This window comes from Protopterus annectens, chromosome 2.part0, assembly GCF_019279795.1.
Source record: "Protopterus annectens isolate FY-2018-M chromosome 2.part0, PAN1.0, whole genome shotgun sequence".
Lineage (NCBI taxonomy): Eukaryota > Metazoa > Chordata > Ceratodontiformes > Protopteridae > Protopterus > Protopterus annectens.
This window is the reverse complement of record NC_056728.1, coordinates 802,895,418-802,913,175: the sequence shown is the minus strand read 5'-3', so window position 1 is coordinate 802,913,175 and position 17,758 is coordinate 802,895,418. Positions and strand designations below refer to the sequence as shown.

At 36.7% G+C, this 17,758-nt stretch overlaps 1 protein-coding gene across 1 annotated transcript in view; it reads right to left on the bottom strand.

Annotated features, from left to right (window-relative positions):
- The window catches only part of PTPRD (protein tyrosine phosphatase receptor type D), a 6,523,893-nt gene that overhangs the window by 3,140,355 nt on the left and 3,365,780 nt on the right, over positions 1-17,758 (bottom strand). The window lies entirely within an intron of this gene.

The window sequence follows — 17,758 nt, the reverse complement described above, 5'->3', positions numbered from 1 at the left end:
ACACACTCTCTGCTTACCACACACACACACACACACACACACACACACACACACACACACACACACACACACACACACTCTCTGCTTACCACACACACACACACACACACACACACACACACACACACACACACACACACACACTCTCTGCTTACCACACACACACACACACACACACACACACACACACACACACACACACACACACACTCTCTGCTTACCACACACACACACACACACACACACTCTGCTTACACACACACACACACACACACACACACACTCTCTCTGCTTACACACACACACACACACACACACACACACACTCTCTGCTTACCACACACACACACACACACACACACACACACACACACACACACACACACACACACACACACACACACACACACACACACACACACACACACACACACACACACACACACTCTCTGCTTACCACACACACACACACACACACACACACACACACACACACACACACACACACACACACTCTCTGCTTACCACACACACACACACACACACACACACACACACTCTCTCTACACACACACACACACACACACACACACACACACACACACACACACACACACACACACACACACTCTCTGCTTACCACACACACACACACACACACACACACACACACACACACACACACACACACACACACACACACACACACACACACACACACACACACACACACACACACACATTCTATGCACTCAGCCTTTTCTAATATTTTTTCTTAAGCTTGAATATCTGCTTCCCATTGATTTCAATGGTCTATTGCAAAGCTGACTAACACGTTTGTAAAAAAATGTTCATGGGTTTTCAAAGGTTTTCTGAAATTAGTTTTACTGATTTATTTATTTATTTATTTATTTAATGCAGTATAAGTCAAGTTTTGACTTATTTTAGTAATGCAATGGAGATTATGTTAAGAAGTGTTAGTTGATAGCTTGCTAAACTATTGAATAAGGTGTAAGTCGCATTGCATAGTAAAGGTATTACAATATGTGTAGAGTTGTTATGAGACACAGACCTGGAAATTTAGCATTGTACAATCCTTGCCATGTTGTAATCTGTACCATAATTATAATTGTGTGCCTTAATGTACTTATAAAATGGACATTTTTAATATTTAGTAGACATGTATGGAAATTACATGTTCTGTAGTACATATTAATGTAAAATAGTTGTTTTTCTGTCCATTCTACTTACTTTGTGAATAGTAAGGATTTTGAAATTAGCCATAATATCACAATAAACTATAGTCATTTGTAGTACAACATGAAATCTAAATACATTCATTAGTCACAGTAATAGTGGAATTATGAGTAATAAGATCATTGTTGCAAGAAATTTTATTTATAATTTGGAACTAAGCAGCCCCTGAACCTCAGCCTACTTACCAGATATATTCAACAACTAGGCATCCATGGAGGTAGGTGTTTCCAGTCTCTCTCCTTGGAAGTTTGGGTACAGCCAAGGTATAAAACAATTTACCAAGCATATTTTTGTAATGTTTAGTGCCCAGAGCAATAAAATGAAACTGCAAAATGCAAAATGCAAAAAAACAAAAAAAAAACAAACAAAAAAAATAATAAAATGTATACTAAGTAAGATGGAAAGACAGCAAAAAAATGTACTTAATTGTATTAATGTGTTATTGCTTATTGTATCTTTCTCCTGTTTATATTTATGGTTCAGAATGCTAAAGTTTCAAAGTAGTAGAGAGAAAAGCCTCTGCCATTTGCTCTCAGTGCAATTTATTGGCTCTCACACTCCCCCTTGAGGACATTACCTCCTGGATTAAAGTTCCCCCAATTCAATATCTTGCAATGCTGAGAAATGAAAAAAGAAAAAAAGTTGTTTTGCTTGCTTAGCTTAAATGTTTTTTTACATTTAAATTTAAATTTATTGTGACAAAGAGCTAGAGGCAAATTTTGTCTAACCTGCAAAAAATGACAGATGGCAGGTAAAATACCAGAGATGAGAAGGCTTAAATATCAGTAACAGACTGCTTTATAAATTTGAGAACTCTTTTCAAGGTAATAAAACCTCAAAAATATTTTTGGTAGCAGCTGCACAAAATGAAAGACATAGCTATATAAGCTGTAATGCACCCCCCAACACACACACACACACACACACACACACACACACACACACACACACACACACACGCACACACACACTTAATTTTTCTTAAGCAGGTTTAGCTGATGGTGGACTTACTGAAGCCTCAGAAATGTTCCAAGAGAAATCAATTTGGAAGAAAACTTCCAAAAACTGAAAGACACATATGTACAAGCTATATTGCACCCCCACCCATTTTTCTTAAGTTGTTTTTTTTTTTTTGGTTATATGTTTGTTCCCTTTGTTTTATTTGGGTTCTATGGTAATTTTATTTGTGTTTTATTGTTTGTATTTGTGCAGTCTTTTACTTTTGCATAATGTAACATTAAATTTAACCATCAAATGATGCTTAGTAGAAGCTTTCTGCTAAGTGTTGCGCACGCGTGTGTGTGTGTTGTGTGTGCGTGTGTGCGTGTGTGCGTGTGTGTGTGTGTGTCTGTGTATGTGAGTGTGTGTGTGTGTGTGCACTATATCTGTGTCCTTGGATGGAGTTACTGAGTTTCTGTTTCCGGTTGTTATGGGGACTGATGGTATTTTCTTCATGCTGTTCATATCTTGTCCCTTCCAATACTGCTTTATGTTTGTATTTGACCTTTATAGGTATCTTTTACTTTTCCTGATCAGTTACTGTACTTAAATGTGAGTTTTTCTTTTTTTTCTTTTTTTATTACACAAACCTTTCACAAAATGTATACAATATACCAAACAGGGTAGCATGCATCAGAGACCTTCTGAAATATTAGGACTCACAATGCCTGAAGTGATGAAAAAAAAAAAAAAACTAAGATACAGAAGGAATATTCCAAGAAATGGCAATATCAGATTTAGGCATATTATATGTAAGTCCAGATTTTTGGTCATTCAGTCTCCTCAATCTGGGATTCAACATTATGAGTCCTGACATTTGAAGCAGATACCCATGGGCTCTCATAACTCATACGCAATAATGCAGAAAGCCATGTGCATCTGAATTACTGAGTCAGGATATATACAGGGTGATCACATATGCAATCTGTATGCATTACAGTATTTCATGAATGAGGAATTACATCTGTGACTGCAAGCAGTATGTGCTACATAAATGTGGTAAAGCCTCATGTCCTGAGCATTCCCATGTTTATCGTAGCTAAGGTAACGGAGCAAAAAAGCATCCTTCTTAACCAAATTAAATATTTTTATTAAAGATCAGCATTATAACTCAGTATATTTAACTATATATACTAGAATACGATGTCAAAAACAATTTATTGAAAGTAGTAAATACATCTAAAAGCTTACCAGTCAAATATTAGGCCTAAGACCTGGTATATGCACATAGATGCACATTAGGTAAACCCAAAAAATACTGACTTTCCCGGCATTAATAGTTTATGCTGCTGTAACAGTAAGAAAGACTGTGTATATTTTGTTCTTCTTAAGAAAAGTTGTTACCACCCCAGCTGTAATTCCTAAGCCATGGTTTACATCTCACAAAACTTACAACAATTAAATTCTAGACACAAGCGCATCTCCTGAAAAGTCCTTTGTATATGCATGTCATCATATAAACACAATGTTGGCTTCAGTGCCAAGGGCACCAGACCAAGAGCGCTGCATACACAAGCTTTTTCATGTGGATCGGTGTGGGAAAGGGGTAGTGAACATGGCATTCTGGAGGAAAAGTGTCGGTTACTTGTTTATGGAGTAATATTTATTTTCATATACTATATCTTATTGTCAGCTCATTTACTATAAGCTAACAGGCTTCAAAGAAAGGAAAAAAGAAATAATCTTTCATCCTGGGCAAAGGCATTAGTGGTAAAAATAAAATATGGCAGCGTCCCAAGATGACAGTCATTTGGTCATGTTTGTTTGTAAGTGAAGAATGATTTTTTTTCTTGGTCAGCCACTGTTTTTTTTTTTTCCATAAGGAGACTCTGTTTCTGAAACAATCATTGCTTTTCAAGAAAGACAAATCAAAACTTTCATATCCAATTACCACAGTTTAATGGAATAAACATAAGCTGTGTGTCATCTAACCTATTAGTACCTGTACAGGTGTCTATAGATTTATCAGAGACAAACCTAAGCATTATTAGAGTTCTACATACGTCAGGATGAGCACATCAGTTACCATAACTCCTAGTCAGTTTGCTACTGATGCTGGTAATATTTATCAGCTTTTATATCAACAACAGATGTGCCTAGCTAGCTTTCCTGAAAACAGATGAGCAGTTCTCCTTTCTGTACACACATACATGAGACCAGTGTTAATTATGTTATGCTCACAGGTTAATGCTCTAGTATTGTATTAAATTAAAACGTTACAACTTTCTTCACTAATCTATGGGCTGTGATAATATTATTGTTGGAGCACAAGAATCAGATATAAGTACTCTAAACTGCTTTCATTACTTGTTGAAATGCAAACAAATTGTCTTCTGTAAGGCACATTATCCAAACAAATAGCTTTCAAACAGAGTCACATAAGGCATTTCAAATAAACAATAATTGCAATTAGGAAATAATGCATATATGTATAAGAACACTACACTTAAAAACAAGTTAACTTTAATATAAAAAAAATCTGGACCTCTAATGTCACTATAGGTGGTAGAAATTAAGATTAGTACAGACTGAAAAACACTACCACACAAGCCATGGAAGTGCTCCGTTGTTAATATTTTCACTGAGATATTTTGAAATTAGAAAAACACATTAGTGTTAAGGATAAAATGGATAGCAATAAAGCCTAGAAATAAATAGGAATTTATTCATCAAGTTTAGCACTACCTAGCAGAATTTTGACCCACATCAGATCAGAAATTATGTAGCTTCATGTTCGATCTGGCAACGGTCTCTGTATTTCATGATTTGATATTACTGTTAGCAGAATAAATATGCTCAGTGTCAGGGAATATTGGGGAAAAAAGGCATTCACCTTTACCTTGTCTCTTCTGTTACACAACATATAAAGGGCTCCACTATGAGTGAATAAAGTTCGACTTACCAAGGATTGGAATCCATGAAATACATTCCTCAAATAAAAAAAAGCATTTTTTGCAGGACATTGCTATCTTCCCAGCCCCTTAACCTATATAGACTAACTCTATGGTCGCACCAACTGAATGATGGGGGTAAATTTCCACTAAATGGCATCACTGCTGAAACAACTCACCAATATTGATTACCCATGGAGGAACTCGGATAGTTAGATTGTTGAACCTCTGGCAAATAATGCTCAAGAGCTAACTGTTTGTCCATCAGCAAGGTAACACATATAAAGATTTAAATATATTACTTCTCTTCATTTAGGGAAGCTGAGAAATAGACATACATTTCAGAAATCTTTGAATAACTTTTTCTTCGAGCCTTCTTCATATGCTGAATAATCCAAAATTAATAGCTCTGTTTCAAAACCTTTGCGGAGACATGGAAGACAGTGAATGTTGAAATAAATTTCTCAGACATAGGAAGAAGGTGAACAATGAAATAAATTTCCTGAATGATCAGCTCAAGTTTCTTGAGAAAAATAGTACAACTAAACATTTGAACAAAAAATACATGATAGAACTAAGGAACTATGAAATGAGCAAGACTGAGCACAGGCCTTTTACAATAGTTTAAGATGCATCTTTTATTGCTAAACAACACTGAAATTTTGCAACTTACTTAACCAAGGGTATATCACTGCTACAGATCCTTTGGACATAGCAAACAGGTCCATTTATTACTATGAGAATATTGTTCAGGCAAACCATTCTGTACAGAGTTACAGATACACAGAATTCATTAATCAATCTGTTTACAATACCACTTCTAATTATATAGACTTAGGAATTATTTATAATATTACTAAGTCCCTATCTGTTAAAAAAAACACATGGCTAGACTGCCTTACCTCTAAATTTTATAAAAAAGTTTTCCCATGTACTTGTGCTGCAGTTATTGTCTTTAGTGTATATACAGGAGATGATTTACATTTTTGTTCCATTGACACATTTAATTTAAAGCATTTGGTACTGTAGACAGGCATCAACAGTTCAGCCATTTAAGAAAATTCATCTCCTAGTCCATGAGCATCTATCTTTGTTCCATTCTACCTATTTGTTAAGTATCAGCGATTGCAGTTCATCAACTTGTTATATAGAATAGGGAGTCAGGAGGACATTTAGTATGATGATCTGAGAAGTGGTACTTTGTAGAATAAAGTTTCACACTGGCAAAAAAAAAAAAAAACAAAGTAAATGAACAAGTAAAAGCAAAACAGATTGCAGTATATTTTGATCACTTACTATAAATCCAGAGGAAAGTTAAAAGAAATACAACATGTGAAGTCTGCAGAAGATAGGCTGCATGACCTATCACAGTATTATTGAAATGTAGAGTCCCTGTATTTCAACTGCAAAGAAAGAGGTGCTGTGAGTTTTGTTAAAAATACTCCTTGCGGCAATGCAAAGGAAGAAGAATGGCAACTCAAAAACATCACGCAGCAAGCTGCAGTCAGAAATGTTAGCGTGAATAACGTGGTCATGGAACTGCAGGATAATATGCGTCAGCTCAGAAAAGAAAATAAAGGTCAATGACCCTCAGCTGATAGGAACCCCAAAGAGAGAGGTGAAGGCTAGAAGTACATCCAGTCTGCCTACAACTACTTAGCTTTTGGCCAGGTTTACTGCAAACCACTACGGAAATAGAAAGAGCACACAATGTAGATCTGTGTGAAACAATGACTGCTAAAGAGTCAAAGGTACATTTTAGTGACATTGGAGGCAGTTGCTATGAAAGATTAACTTTTATTTTTGTTTTGGAACCCAAACAAATATGAAATACAAGTGATCACAGAGGGTTCTTGGAAAATAATTATTCCAAAGGGACAAAGGAGAAAACAACCAGAAATACATGCAGCTATCCATAAATGTCGGGTTAGGATGGTGCAGTTTAGAATTTAATATCCTGTCTTCTTCAAGATCCTGTTTCTTTCTGCTGCCTGATGATTTATGGATCCTCAAGATGGAATAGACTTCTAGAAGTGAACCAAGATGAACCAAAGGCTGAAACTGTATCCATGGAAGAGGTAATTCAAAGATGAGAGAAGCAGGCAACAGGAGCCATTTCCTGTTTTTAATCAGAAGCAAATCATTAAGGATAAAGCAATGTAGCCCTCTGTTGACAGTAAGTATTTGCAGTTACATAACAGAGGTCTCCCACTAAGAAGAAGCATATAATTGGAGTCTGAGACTGACTGACTGAAAGCTACTCCAAAGTGAATGTCTAATAGTTTATTGAGGCACTGATTTGTTGCACACTGCATTGAGTGACTTTACTCTGCAGGAACAGCAACGACATGTGGGACTTTAAATGAAAGCTCGTAACGACTGTACATAGAGATCTACTGTGCTACAAGAAAGCTACTTACGTAGGCAGAGTTTGCTATAATTGTTTATGGTGGCTGTTGAGTATTTAAAGTTGTTTCTGGTTTTCTATCAAATGAAGAAATAATGGTAGTTTAGTCCATTTGGGTGCTGTGATTGTTGTTCTCAGATGCATTTTTTTCTGATTGTGCTAACATCCTGCATTTATATGGAAATATAAGCTATGTTTGGAGTTAAATGGCATACACCACAGTGGAGTGGTAACAGAAAACACATAAGAAGCAGTTAGCATAACTGGCAATTTACATATTTCCCTTTTCACATAAATTCAGTTATAAGACTGAAGGGACTTGTGGAAGGAGGATGGAAGGAGTACTGCTGCTGAGTAAATCAAGATAGATGCTAAAATGCCTGAGGATTCTACATTCCTTGGTGGGGGTGGGTGGGGGAATCTGGAAAGCAATAGAGTGTTCTGCTTATTGGAATCACTCAAAGGAGGTAACGACCCCCAGACATAATATAGTCAAGTGTTTAGTTGTGTTATTTTGAATGTGTTTGATTTGTTTAGTCAAGCAGTAACAATGGAAATATAAACCTTTATGAAAAATCTTTGTAATAGAAAGTGGTTCTCATTTGTTTAAAGTATCAACAAGAACAGTTATGAAGCCAAACAAGGTGATACTTGTATAACCATATGATCCTATGCAGTTACGTCGCAGCATTGTGGGATACATCATTAGTCTTGGGGATGGTGAGCCATTAAGAAAAGTTTAATCGATATGGTTTAGAGTGCAGCATACCTTTACTTATGGAATGGGAAATGTTCAACTCTAATGGACGTAGCCACCGACTTAAGAGCAGTAGGTCGCTACAAAATGTTAAGCAGCTTTGACTGGATGTCATATCTCTCAACCTCTTAGCACAAGAAACCTAGACAAAGTCTGACATAATGGGTATCCTAAGGGACAAAAATAGGGACAGATTTTAAATATTGCTCTTATAAACTTAGAAAGTTGTAGAATAACAGGATTTGTCTTAGCATGTGTTTTTCTGAAGGATATGAAGTCTGAAACTCAAATGTATGTAATATTTTGGTAACTTCAGTCTTCAGATTATCCCAGTGATTTGCCTGAAAACCAAAGATTTAATGTGAAACAGACAAAAAATATGAGGCAAGAATCTGGACATTCTGTTAATATCTGGACAGCTGAGAGGTATGCTGGATGTTACTAGCCTTTTGAGAAATGTATGCTGGGAAAGAGAAACATAATGACCTATTTAAAGGAATGCAGAACACGGGACTGGCAGCCACATATCAAGGAGTGAGGATAGATCCCTTGTTAAAGATTATATAATGTTAGTAGCTATGTTACGCCTAAAACAAGGTGATGTGATGTGAAGTACAGTATTTAATGTATATCTCCTCCCAACATTTATTCGGAGTGAGATTAGGGCATTAGTAATGATTATGATTCCTTTTCAGGAGGGACATGTTATATGTATTGGTGAGTGGAACCTTGTCACAAGTATGGAAGATGTACAGGAAGGCCCTAGATTTATGCAGAACCTGAGGATGAGTAAATATGAAGCAAATTATACTAAGGGAATGCGATAGATTAAGTAATATTGGCACAACTTGAAACATTAGACTGTACTTTAATACTCACCTTACTTGATACCAAGAACAGATATATTTTTTGATTCTGCTGGGGACCTGTATCTGTTTATACTGCAGCAACTTACTGGATAGTGATATTAGGTCAAGCATCAACCAAGGTACAAACTGCAATTACAACATTCACTTGATTTGGAAAAAGATTAGCATTATTACTATTATTTCTAAATATGCAAGCATTCTGATGGCATGCAGGGAATGGAGTAACTGAGGTCCAAACTGCAATTATGACAATCACTTGACTGAGAAAAAGTAAATGTAAAATGGTGAGGCCAGACTATAATCACTAGCTATTAGTTAAAACAAACTTAAATATTATTTAGTAGCTAAAATCAGAAATTGCATTAAGGGGCTAAGGGAAAGGAGGAATGAAACTATGGGGAAAATGAAGGTAGTCAAACTCTTACATGATGGACTAGGAAAAGGGAGTCTGGAACTAGAGAAAACAAAGGTGCTTAAAATCTTACAAGATGGACTTTTATATTGCATCCCAGACAGAAAATGGGGGGGGTAGCATTACTTTCAAAAGAAGTAGATGGCATTTTGCCCAGGAAATATGACTTTTGAAGAATAGAGGTTAAATAATAATTTTTTAAGTAATTACCAGGTTATCAGGGACAGTTTGTACAATTGGGTCTGTATTATAAGATTGAATGCTTAGGTGATCGAACACCTAAACATCAAACTTGTTTATATTGTAATATCGAAAGCAAAAAACAGCAGACAACCAATTTAACTCAGGGAAAGATTTCCCTTGGCCGTTCTGTGGATTTTGCCATTTTGTCTACTGTAGAGCGATCTCAGAGTTGGTATATTTAGTTAGGGGGGTGTGGGGGGCAAAGGCCCCCACTTAATTTGGGTGTAAAGTTACTTTTTTCTCCCTTGGCCGCCCGATGTGCTTTCCTGCATCATTCAATGTTTTTAGGTTAGATATTACAAGTTTGATGTTTAGGTGTTCGATCACCTAAGCATTCGATCTTGTAATATAGACACCAGCAATCTGTGCATTTTGTGGTCTCAGCCTTTTAGGTGCTATTCTCTGGCATTGTGAAAATCAACCAATAGATGTATTAGAATTCTTCCAGAAGTATTATGCCCAACTCTACTCTTCAGAGTGGATGGAGGAGGAATCTTGGCTAAGAATGACAAACTGTTTGTCCACTATAACTTTCCTTAAGCTAACTCCACAGTAGACAAATGAATTGGTTGTCCTGTTTGGAGAACAGTTGCTAAAAGAGGGTATGATGAGGATGGTGATGGGAAAACAAGCTACCTAGGTTATTTTCTTAGAAACTGAGGGCAGTTTTGCACCTGTGAGCTTAGATTCTAAAAAGACATTTGACTGAGTCAAATGTATATCTTTAAAGATGGCAGATTTGTAGATTATTTTCAACACATGAAAGCTTCTAAGTCGATGGGAGTCAGTTGAACCCCCTTAGTTTATCAAGAGTGACAAGAAAAGAGTGTCCTCTGTCATTAGTGTTGTTCACCTTATATTTAAAACTGTTTGCAGTGATAATTTGACACTTAAGAATTGCAGTTTATATTGTTATGCAGTTAATGGACCAGAGATAAATGAGGTTTGGGAACAAACCAATTTGTCCATAGACATCTTTACTAAGGGTTAGAGAGAGTTAAATGGGGGTGGGGAGTGGGAGTTTGTTGGGGAAGGGGGTTATGATTATGGAATATAGATAGTCTTGACTAGTTTTTGGAAGAGAAGGGTTAATTTGTTAAGGGGACTTTAGAGGAAGTGAGGTAGATGTAGGATGGGACTTGGGTGTTTTATAGGAGTATAACTGGGAAGGGGAAACATGTTGCAGTGTCAGTTTGCTATGCACCCTCATTCTTCTTTTCTCTTTTGTTTATTGAGTTTGGCATGGTTATGGACATGGATAGTGGATGGAGAAGAGGGGCAGGCTTATCCCTTTTCTTTTCCCATTCTAGTGTTGGATGTTTGATTTAATGAGTAAGGGAATGAAACTGAGCAGTACGACGCTGTTTGATTGTTAAGAATAAGTGAGCAGAGGAATGGCTGCTGCTTATTTGGGCAGGGTGAGTAGGCTACACTGCCCTGATGTATGTTATAAAAATTTTACATGTTGCACTTACAAGGTTATTTGTGTTATGATTAACATTTGAAATGATATAATAAAGTTATGATTAAAATGAATAATGGTTATCGAATGTCATTTGGTGTCATGTGTATTATTGAAGGGGACCGGGACAAACATTTTGCTTTATGTGGACTATATACTTTTTTTTTTTTTTTTGAGTTTGATGACTTTAGTCAAGTATAGGGGGTACAGAATAAACAAAGATAAGACTACTACAATTGCAACCATGTTACATACCTTTCACCAAAATAATGATGGAATATCCCCACTTCTGGGAATCATAATCACTTGTCAATTGATTAGGAGTTCAGTTTGGAGCTACCTTACATTTATCTGTAATCAAAATGTAGAGTGCATGAAAAAGTGGAAAGCGGATGCAGAATATGGAAGATAATTCCTATGCAGCTAAATCAGAGTCCAGGTTTTATATATATATTTTATTTTGCCATTGTTGCACTAGGTATTTTAGGAGCTGCTAAACGTATGACTGACTACTTCTTAAACTGAGCAAAGAGAGTGGCTAGGAGTAAAATGTTACGTCATATGGATTTAGGGGTCTAGGGATCCAGGACCTCCATCTCTCTTTGGAGGTTACACAGAAAAGGATATGAAAGTACTTCTGGTGAAAGTGCCAGGACCTTACTGGTATTACATTAAACAAAGGGACAGCTGATGTGGATTTATAATTAAGGTAATGAGTCTCTTAAATCTCTTGAGGCATAAACTGTTACAAATCTGGCGCAACTCTTTGATCTCCATTGGATATGCTAAGGAAAATATAACTGAATGGGTGGGATTACATCTTGGAAAGATAAAGCTACCCAGATTTTTTCTGGAATCTTATAAATAAGAAGACACTTAGCTTGCTGGGAAGTGGGCAAGAGAAAAAAAGTAGTTTACGGCAAGGATTAATTTTCATATATGCTGGGAAACTAGGGATGGAAGACAGATGAATATGAAATAACTATGTAAACTGCAGCCTGAAAGAGTGCCCTTTTTGTTTGATGCACCACAAGAGGAACTATTACTTAAAACATTGATAAGCAGGGTACACCAAGGCCTCAGTGAGATGAACAGTCAGTTGGCTGTGAGAATTCAGTACTCATGGGCTACTTTACTAGGTGGACTAATGACATGGAAGATTTAATCTCTAACCTGTTAGTTATCCATATATGCTATCAAATTAAGATAATATTTTCATGGAAATATTTGCATAGATACTTCTACACTCCAGTGAGGATAAGCTATAGGATAAACTAGATGTTTCTCAGGCAGACATGAGCCAGTAGATGGTTGTTTGAAAGAACTAGATAGAAATAGTTATCCAAATGACTTCCTTAGCTGTCATTTCTTAAGAGATGGATTTTAGAGCACAGGAAAAAACTCCATTCATATCTATATATGATAAATAGAAAATAAATTTGATCAGAGACTATTAAAATATAAAAAGCTTCAGTTGGAAATTACGTACTTCAAGGAATGCATGAGTGAGAACATCACTCCTAAAGGACTGAGAGTTTGGCAGTTTCCTACAGAACTTGTGGAGAGATTAGAGTTCCACAAAGAATTATTGAAATTGTTTGATAGGCATGGTTATGAACTACAGGAAGTTATGTGTAAACACTACCAACTGTTATCGGACAAACTAATGGAGGAAGCAACAGTTTTAGAAAACAAGATTAAAGAGAATGTAGCTCTTCATAGGTACCGATTCAACTACGGAAAGTCGTTCACCAGCATTGACCAATATATAACCAAATTACGGAATGGTAAGCTAAAAAGCTTAACAGGGACAGACACGCCTATGAGACTGGTTCAGGGTATCTGAAACTGGCACCATCGCAAGCCGGATCACTGATAGGCCAGATGGATGTGAGAGGAGGGGCTACAGAGAATCCAACTACACCAGGAAGTGAGACTAGAAAAGGATGACAGGAGAACAGCGTGCCTCAACAGAGCAGTGCGGGTTATAAAACTGGGAATAAAGGAACAAATAGAGAGCAGCAAGACACAGAACTGTCTAATTCCAGCAACGACCAACTGAATACGAATAATGCTACATCAGAAGAGGCCCCAAATTTTCGGCAACCAGCCTCAACTTACAATTTGAGGCAAAGGACTACCAGGACCTACTACAACAGCAGGAACAACTGGAACTGCTAAGCAACCCCGCAGTAAGTGATTCTCGTAATGGTGAGATTATTTACAACAGAGAAAAGGACAAAGTGTTCAACTTTTCTGGGTTAATTATAGATTCAAAGTTAGTAGATTTACTGGCTAAAACTTTTGTACCAACTTGTAGAGCGGATTTGCATAATACTCTAATTGACTTAAAACTGTTTATAAGGAAATTTAATCTAGCAGTACTATTGGGCCAAAACAATTATGTGTGGAACACACTACATATTGGTAGCACTTATAACCCCCCCCATTGCACCCCACACTTACATTGTACGAACAGATATGTGAGATGAACATTATTAACTGCCTTAATACTAGTAAAGCAGTAAATGGTGAATCAAGTAACATTACTAAAATGGAAAAAGAAGCACTGATTTCAATTAAACAAGTTCCTGTCAGGGTAATGCCACCTGACAAAGGGGGTGGGCTAATAATTATGGACCATGCAGAGTATGTAACTAAAATGTCCAGGATTTTGCAAAGTAGTGCTTATGTTGAGGTTTCAAGAAATGAATTAAATGCAGCAAACGGAGTGATATGAGTGATTTTAAATGACATGTTGACTGAGGGGAAAATAGATTTGGATCATTTTTTTATTTTTTTATTTTACATTTGTTTACCAGGCTGGTCTAACTGGATATATGTCCATTTTCCGTAGAGGCCTGGAGAGAAAAGCTCCACATAAAAGACATTAACAAGCAGAACATTTAACTACAGTTACAGATTATTTGTCAGACAAAGCAGGTGTTACATGGTAACTTTAGCATGCATGATAGGTAAAAATAGAACAAATGAGATGAATCCTCCCCCCAACCTTTGGATGAATTTTTAAAAATTTTTTTCAATTCGACTATTTGAATATGCCATCACCTAGAATCCCTGTACTTTTTGGGATTCCGAAAATACACAAAAGTCTCACTGATCCACCCGTGAGGCCTCTAGTAGATGCCAGGAATAGTATTACATACTCCTGTGCTAAATTTGTAGATCACATATTAAAGAAGTACGTTAAGAAAGAGGGCAAATATGTAAGGATTCCTGGAGTTTTCTAACTAATATTAACAAACTGGAATTTAACAAGGATTTGAATTTCCTGACAGTTGATGTCAAGGACTTGTATTCGTCAATCCCCCACCAAGAGGGTGTAGAATGGGTCAGTTATATGTTATGTAAGAAAGGGGCACCAGTAGAAGAAATTACACTCATTGAGGAAATTATAGACATCATTTTATCATACAACGTCATTATGTTTAATAATAAGTTCTACCCCCAACAAATAGGGGTAGCAATAGGCTCACCTTGTGGGACCAGTCTAGCAAAAAGTCAGACCAGCAGACTGTGGCAGCAATTTCCTTGTATTTAAATTCAAGACATAACAGTAATATATAAAAAATAAACAGACTGGTTTTGGCTAGTTACCTACATAGCCTTCATCAGTGTAATGATACACAAATAACTCTTCCTTTAAATGCTCTCTATAAAGCCTATGTGTAACCAATTAGAGATGTTCATTTAACCCTGGTGCAAATAGCTCTTCCAATTTTATTATCCATTTCTTCTCTTTTGCATTGAGTAATTCATGCCAGCCTGATTTATTAAATTGAATTCCTAGAATTCGATCAATTACAATAAAATTAAACAATACAGTTCTATGGGACTCAGTATGTTTATATAGTGCATTGGTGTTTCTCTTGTTTTTGATATCACTGAAGTGTTCTGATATCCTATGTTTTACTGGTCTTGACGTCTGGCCTATAAAAAATGCAGGACTACAGCCTGTGCTTACCCTGGGTTAAATGAGATTTTCTCTATTTCTTGTATATTAAAATTAAAAAAAAATCTTCAGAGGTAACTAATGTGAATAAACACAAGAACAATTTCACTTGTGTATGCAAGTTGATATATTAGTGGATATATTACAGGGTACTATGTAGGTTTTAACAACTAAACTGTACAGTAAGGGGAGTGTATCTGAAATGTAGTATTTTTGTCATTATAATGTTAATAAAGAGGTGAAAGGTGTATATATATTGTGTAGATGTATGTAACTGAAAAAAGAAAAAGTTTTAAAGGTGTTTCACCCATAGAAACAAACTTAATGCATATCCAGAAGGCACTGTGTAAATAAGAATGAGTTCTTGTACTTTTATATTCTTGCACCCAGATGGCACTGTGTAGATAAGAATGTATTCTTGTACTCTAATATTCTTGTATCCAAATGGCACTGTGTAGATAGGAATGTACTTTTACATTTTTACAATTTTATACTCTTATATTTGTAATTTCATACATATTTTTACACATTTTTACATGTTTGTGTCTGCTTTTACATGACTTATTATTTATTATTTAATATCATGAGTATATATATATATATATATATATATATATATATATATATATATATATATATATATATTTATATTTTATATAATTAATCAGATTAAAAGATTAAACGACCTGGGTTTAACAGATTTTACCCATTAAGTAGGATTCTAATTACCACCTATTGAGTTAGGGGTAGTCCTCATTCATTGGCTGATTAGTGATATGACTGCATAGTGGAGTGTATTTAAATGCATTGGTATCAGGGAACAATTGTACCTGAAGAAGTCTCACCACCAGGTAGGATGAAAAGCGCTTTGTGTTCACTTTTGTTTTACAGTATATTTTATACATTTTATATATTTCTTATATTTGCTACATTAAAGGACGTATTGGACTTTTTCCATTGGAGTAGACTTACATTCTTCTGTAGGTGTGCTGTATCTGTTTGTCTGGTGTTTCATTTGTTCCTGGTCAAATAGAAAAAGTGAGCAAATATGGATGGGTGAACTACATGATGAGGTAATGGGGAGCTACTGAACTCAAAAACATGTATAATTTAATATATCTGAAGATTGTACAAATCAGACATAACAGCATAGTATATACAACTGTCAGGAAAGAAGCTGCTATAGTTTATTAGGTTCATAGGTTCATACTATGCTATCTGCCCTAGGGCATTTATAAGCCTAGCCAGAGTGCATTTGGCTTTCGCTACCCATTTCAAATTAATTTTGCTATGCCCTTTTTCGAGGTTAGTATACTGCGCCTCTGTCTAACAGTGACACAGAAGTGATACCCGGGGTAAACCTACGATCTCCCATCCATTCATCAAGATTCCTCTTGAAGAGAGTCAATGAGGGACTCTGCCTAACCTGGACTGTGATTTTATTCCAGAGTGAAGGGAGCCTCTGGGTTATGAATCTGTCCCTCCAGCATGTCCTATTTATTTCAGTGATGAGGTTCAAGTCTCTCGAGCACGTGGCTCGATGGGATTTGGATTTTCTGAGGTGCAGCATGTCTATTAATTCTGGGTTGGACATGGCTTTATACGTCAGGCACAGATTGCCTCTGAGCAGGCGGTATGCCACTGAGTAGAGCTGGAGTTTCTTTAACCGGGCAGCATATGACATCTGTTTGAGCCCTTTGATCCTCTTGGTGAGGTACTTTTGGGGTCTTTCCAGTTGCTGCAGATGTCTGGTAAGGTACATCCCAAAAGGGGCATTGTACTCAATTATGGGCCTGATGAGGGATGAGTAAAGAGGCACGATGACCTCCCCTGATCTAGATGTGAATCCCTTCATGATTAGGTGGGCTATATAAAATGTTTTTCTAACCACTTTGGCCATGTGGTTGTCAAATGAGAGATTGCTATCAACTTGGGTCCCCATGTCCCTAATTACTTCTTCTGTATTTAATGGATTACCACCTATGTGGTAATTTGTGGGCACTTTGTTTTTGCCAAAGGGGATGACTATACACTTTTGGCGTTTAGCTTGAGGCCATGGCTCTGGCACCAGTTGTCTGTTTCTATGAGGCCCTTTTGGAGGATGCTTGTGTCGGCTGGAGAGTCAATTATGGTGCCCAGTTTGCAGTCATCTGCGAACTTGGTCAGCCACAGTCCTTCCGTGTTGGCCTGTACCTCCGAGAAATATATACCGAACAAGAGAGGTCCCAGGACTGAGCCTTGTGGGATGCCACTTGTAACTGGTTTGGATTCTGACATGGCTCCAGCAATTCTAACCATGTGGGTTCTGTCCTTGAGCCAGTTTGCAGCCCATCTAGTGACATAGGGGTTTATATTTAAGCTGGTAAGCTTATATATAATGACCAAGTGGGGTATTGTATCGAAGGCTTTTGCGAGGTCCAGGTAGGCTGTGTGGACCACCTTTCCCTCATTAATGGCCTTAGTGACCATTTCAAAGAAATTGACCAGT